A 6,000-nucleotide genomic window follows, 5' to 3' on the forward strand; every position below is an offset into this window, starting at 1 on the left:
TAAATAAATTAAAAAATCTTTCAATTTTGGGACCAGAATTGAAGTTTTCTAATAATGGGTAAAATGCAAAGATTAATTTGGACTACATTTTGACCTATGCTCAAGTTCGTATATATATCTACCAGACTCCATCGGAATTATGTGTGAAGCAAGACTTGTGTTCGATCTTCGACATAATTTTTTTTGTTCAGCTTCAAAACAAATTCAAGCCATCTTGGGAGTATTGAGCTAAGTCAATTTATGTATTATTTACTACAATTTATTTATTTATCTATCTATTTGTATAAAATGGCTAATTTACCTGCACAACCCACAATGCAAGAGCAAATTGCTACACTTCAAGAGATAAGAGCAAATGATTGTGGTTATAGGCACTAGTTAGAGCATGGGATTAAGTTTTCTAACCATAAAATGAGATTTTTTTATTCTGATAAAGAAGAAAGTGATCATGTTAGATGCACTATTAAGGCTACATTGCATGCCTAGAGTTCTTGAAAAGACTCATGGATTAGCCAAAAGGCGTTTACTTTCTAGAATTATGATGGGAAGAAAGATGCTTGAGTGCTTATTGCATAACTTTATCAATTAGATTATTATTTTTTAGGCAAAAATTTCTTGAAAAAAGACAAGATTAAAGGTGCTTACAATCATTTGATTGAAAGTGTTGCTTTATGGTGGAATGTGATTAAGCAGGGCAAGTATCGACCTAGTACATGGAAAGAATTTCAAAAGCTTTTAAAGAAACATTTTCTTCCTTTGTAATACAAGGCTAAATCTCATCAACGATGGGATACTCTATGCCAAGTAGAGAAAGAGAATGTCAACGCTTCATCGATCAATTTTGGGATATTCTATTGTAGGTTCAAGTGATTGAGAAGATCAAAGAAGGGGAGCAAAGAAGGAAATTTATTTTTGGTCTCAATCCAACCACCATTAGGACAGATGTTTATATATTTCTTCCTCATTATCTCAGTTTTGCTATGGATCTTGCTTTCAATTCTAAATGCAAAACTTCCACTCCTAGAGATTCTAGAATGCATGATAATTCTTATGTAAAGTCTTCTAAATCCTCTTTTCCTTCTAGTAGTTTTGTTGAATATAAGATGTACAATGGTAAAGATGTGGCCAAAGGAGATGTTCAAAAAGATAATAACAACAATCCTCAAATGGCTTACCAAAGACCCATACTGTCAAGTGTTTCAAATGTCACAAGGAGAGGCATTGTACTAGAATGTCTAGAAAAGAAAAAGAGCTCCACACCAATGGCTCGTATCAACATGGTTGAAGATGACGCGGGGAAACCATTCTCTGAGCGAGTTTTTCTGAGCAAAGGGAAAAGCCGAGCGAAATGCGCCAAACAACCTGCAAAAAAATGAAAATAGTTACACTTTCTAAACATACAAATGTAAGAATAACACTATAATTAACATACAAATTAGAGCATTTAATCGAACAAATGACACTAGTCATCACCTAGAGAAAAAAAACATGAAAACGTTGGTTTCCTTGTATGCTATTAAAACTTAGCCAGAGTGAACCTAAGTTCAGGTTTTGTAGTGAAAATCCCACCTAAATTTTAAAATTCCAAGGCTACAAGCATACCTCTAATATTGAGATCACCCAATGTGAGAAAATCTTTTTCACGGCAAATTCAATTCCCACAACAAAAGTTCCGCCATATGTCTAGGTGCTATATTTTAGCCATCAAAAATTGACCAAAAAAAAACATCCCCGCCCCTCACATTGACACATTGCATCTTTTACCAATAAGGACCTAAAACCACTCCACCTTATTGAGTGTTGCATGAACTCATGAGCCGATGAATCCAATCCTAGGTTCTTGCACGGCATGTATGCTAGGTGCTTGCTCTCTCATTTTTAAAACCCTTTACATGTGCATCATAGAAAGTCCAATATTAACACAAAGGAGCTCACACTCTCTGCTTCGTACCCTTAAATGCTGACATAAAAGATGTGGGATTCATTGCATAATATAATGGCCTTATAAATAACCTATGCATCCAGGGTCCTTCCCTTCTCTACGTTCTTGTGGAGATATTTAGTTGATCGGGATCTCCACTTAACAATCTTATGATCATTGTATTTTGGACAAAAAGCACTAGGAATTGTTGCTGTAGTTGCATTTGGTTGAGCTGACTACAGAGGTGGACCCCCAATTTGAAGCACAAATCTATTTTCTTAAAGAATTTGGATCTCATGTGGTTGCTCTGTAGACATGGACCATCATCCAACCACCAGCCACACCATAGTTGTAGGGATAGGTGTGCCATCAGGTGGTCTTTACCCTTAGTCATAACCCAAGGTTCTCATTCAGTAGAGGGACTCATCACTTTGACACCATCTAATTACCCTCACAAAAATTAATTATTCAACACAAACTCGATACCTCTATCTTTGAGATACATGATATCCCATGATGATTTAACCCTAGATGTCATGCTTATTGCCACTCATAATGCATCAAGGCATGTGGACCATAGAGAAGGCCCCATAAACTGGGCATAGGTAATGGCATATTCTAAGATGTAATTTTTTCCCTTAAACCCAGAATTATCTTTTTCTGTCATGCAAGATGAATCCCAAAAGGGACCTAGCATAGCACATGTCACATTTTTAGAAAAAGGGAAGAGAAGAGAGAAGGTTACAAGAGAGAAGAGAAGTGGGGGGAGAGAGAAAAGTAAAATTTTCTAAAAGATTAATGGCCTTTACATAATTTTTATTTTATAATAAAATCCACACCTACTACAATAATCACCATTCCAAATTTTATAATAAATCCACACCTACTATAATAATCACCATTCCAAATTTTATGGCCACTCTGCTTTTACATTATAAACCCTAAAAACTCCAAATACCACCACCCCATCATTGAAAAAAATAAACCTTTAGATACTCTGTCTAGATAATGATGAGAGTCATACATCATCATCATCATGACCTAATTTTAAAAAAGTTTACTTTAAAAAAATACTTCCTTATCTAAAAATACTTTTTTATTTTTTATTTTTAAAAAGTACGTCCTTAGCTAAAATAAATGAACAATTTTTAGGGCAAGTGCCTTCTCTAGGCAAACCAAAAAACATAAGCCTTCTCAAAAGCTATCATGCTCATAGGTGTAACTTGTAAGCCTTCATGTTTGATAGTCAGCTAGGGTAAGGGGGCCAATAGTATGGAAGCTACCTACCCCAATCAAGCCTTAAGTTTGGTCTTAGATGAAGCTGCAAAAAAATATCACCTGCTTGTGCCTCTTTTTTATGATATGCTGCCTCCATCTATTTTGGCCCTCTGCGGGTTCAGTAGCCCAAATCTACCTTCCAGGCCCCAGTGGCACTATTGTAGCACCCTTCAATGACTCTGCCTCCTACTTAGTGCCTGATAGCTTCCTTATATTCCTTACTACTCTATAGTGCTTCCTCATCAACCAGTGTTACGTCTTGTGCAGCACTATTAAACTACCCGTTGACTACCACCTCTCTTTTTAGCTATTTGTTGGCTTGCCACCTCTAGACTCTATAGATTGTGCCAGGACAGAACCTCTTCTCTCCTTTCTTTGGTGCTATGGCACCACACCTACATCCAGCCTTGATTTACTATGAGACGATTCCCCATGATATGTTACAGGGTTGCCCCCCTTTAATATAGTGTTGTCACATCTTCAAGCATGCATTTTTTAAAGCTTATGTGACTTTTAGTTTTACACCATTATTTATTTCAACTGAAAGTCATAATAAGCACAAAAAAGTGCCCCAACACGGCCCCCCTTGGGAACTTTTTTGGCGCTTATGTCTTTCAGTTGAAATAAATAATAGCCTAAAACTGAAAGTCATAAGCTAAAAAAAAGTTATAGCCTTGATTGAAAACCTCACATGCTCTATCAAGTCCCCCCACGGGGTTTGGTTTATTATAAAAAATATAATGCATTTTTAAAAAAAAATATTTGATTTTGGAAGAGCTGAGCCTAGAGAGGGAATCGCGACTCGTGTAGCAACATGTTTTGCGTGTTTACAAGAATCATTAATTTCAAAAAGTATAGGGATCCATGCACTTGACTTCAGATTCCAAGACCATCTATGGTTCTACCTATAATTTAGAACTAGAGATTCCCTAAAGCAGTGTTAAGAGGGCATGGCATCTAGATTAAGGGCTACAATGAGTGTGTAAAAGATAAGCTATTTGAAGCCAGAAATACCCACAAACAAGGACCCTCCAGTAGTTGTTCTATCTTGCAACCTGAACTTGTACTATCGCTTCCTCTCATTCTCTTTTATGAAGGACTAAACCTCTCTCTAGCTCACCCTTACAAGCTCTCTATCCCTTCTTTCACACACATGCATACACATGCATGTATATATATATATATATTTTTTAAAGGGATGAAATGTTCCAACCAAAGTAGTGTGTGAATAATCACGACAATAGATAGCTGCTGGGGTTGTGTTGTGAATCATAAGGGCATCCGCATGACCTGTCGAGTATTGGTAGGGGCTCACTAAGGAGCCTTTTCCATGATCTTCTCTCTTCTCTTCTCTTCTCTTCTTCTTCCTCTCATGCAACGAGAGAGCTTGGGACTAGCCTAAGCTATGCATAAAATGAAAACCTCAAAAAATCATCATTAAGGAAAAAAAATCGAGAAAAAACTAGGAGAAAACTAGGCAAAACTCATTCTCCGGTTGCATTTTTGAGAAGTAAACGCCTGTTCACTTTACAGAAGTATGACCTTACCTTCTTTAGCCATGCTCGTTCACTTCTAGTTTGAGAATCTCTCCAAATCTAGTTCATACATGAGAGTAATGGTCATTAAAAGAGCATAAATGTTGTGCAGTTAACTTTGTCAAGAGAATATTTAGAGGCGATTGTCAAATTATTAATCCAATTCTAGGATTAACAAGAGCTACCGCCATTATCTTACATCAAGGAGTCACGGTAGATGCACCAAAGGGTCATACATTCAAGATATGAAGCAATAGTGTCCAAAGCTACAACTTGGATAGGCGCCCGTAATGCTATGACGGAGTATTTATGGCGATTTCCACTTCAAGAGCATCTGGTAGTAAGTTAGGATGAAGTCCTAAGTGATGTACTTCATGGATATATTATTATGAGAGTAGTCATTGTAATAGCATTAGGTCTCTTAAGAGCCTAAAGTGCCCAGTCGACCATAGTTTAAGTGAGTGTGAACACTTATGGCCATGTATATAAGTGAATTTCTCTCATAATACAACATACTCTCCCATTGTGCAATTGAGTCTTGCTTTTGCTAATCTCTCTCCCTAATGCATACTAGTGAGTGTGTGTGAGTGACGTGAGGTGAGAGGAGGGACGAGGACCCGTAGTGCAATGCGACGGTGTGACAATGCTCGTGGGAGACACGGTGAAATTGCTTCTCAAGGAGTTGTAGAGCTTGGAGACCTCGAGGGTTACAAGCTCGGTCATTGGAAAGATCCTCACGACAATTGCGGTTCACTAGGTAATCTCTTTTTGGATGTGTTTAAAGGAGGGTTAGGGTGAGCCTTAACATTTTTGGCACCGTTGTGCCGGGGAGCCATCCCTTGGCTTTTTCCATCGTTTTGTCTCTAATCTACACATAACCCATTGCTCATTATCTTGATTAGTGGTTTTTCGTGAAAAAATGTGGATTTGATGATGATTTGTGTGAGATTTGGTGTAGAATAGCTCTCTTTTTTGTTTTTGAAAAGAATGCTTTTTGCTTAATTTTAGACTAATTTGTTGTTTTTGTGGTTTTTCATGTTCTTAGGGCTTGCACATAGTTTGTATTAGGCTTAGTTTGCATCCATTGCATCAAACAATACAAGAGAATGCATTTCTTAGTCAATGTTAGTTCTCTTTAGTTTAAACATAGATCTAAGATGATTAATTTTAGTTTAATTGTGTGTTTTTTGTTGAAATTATTTGGATTAAAGTGTTAGCAAGCATTAGGAGTAGCATAATCTTTCAAAAAATTTCTTAAAACCATCA

This window comes from Cibotium barometz, chromosome 12 (assembly GCF_041138505.1).
Source record: "Cibotium barometz isolate CiBa-2024 chromosome 12, ASM4113850v1, whole genome shotgun sequence".
Lineage (NCBI taxonomy): Eukaryota > Viridiplantae > Streptophyta > Polypodiopsida > Cyatheales > Cibotiaceae > Cibotium > Cibotium barometz.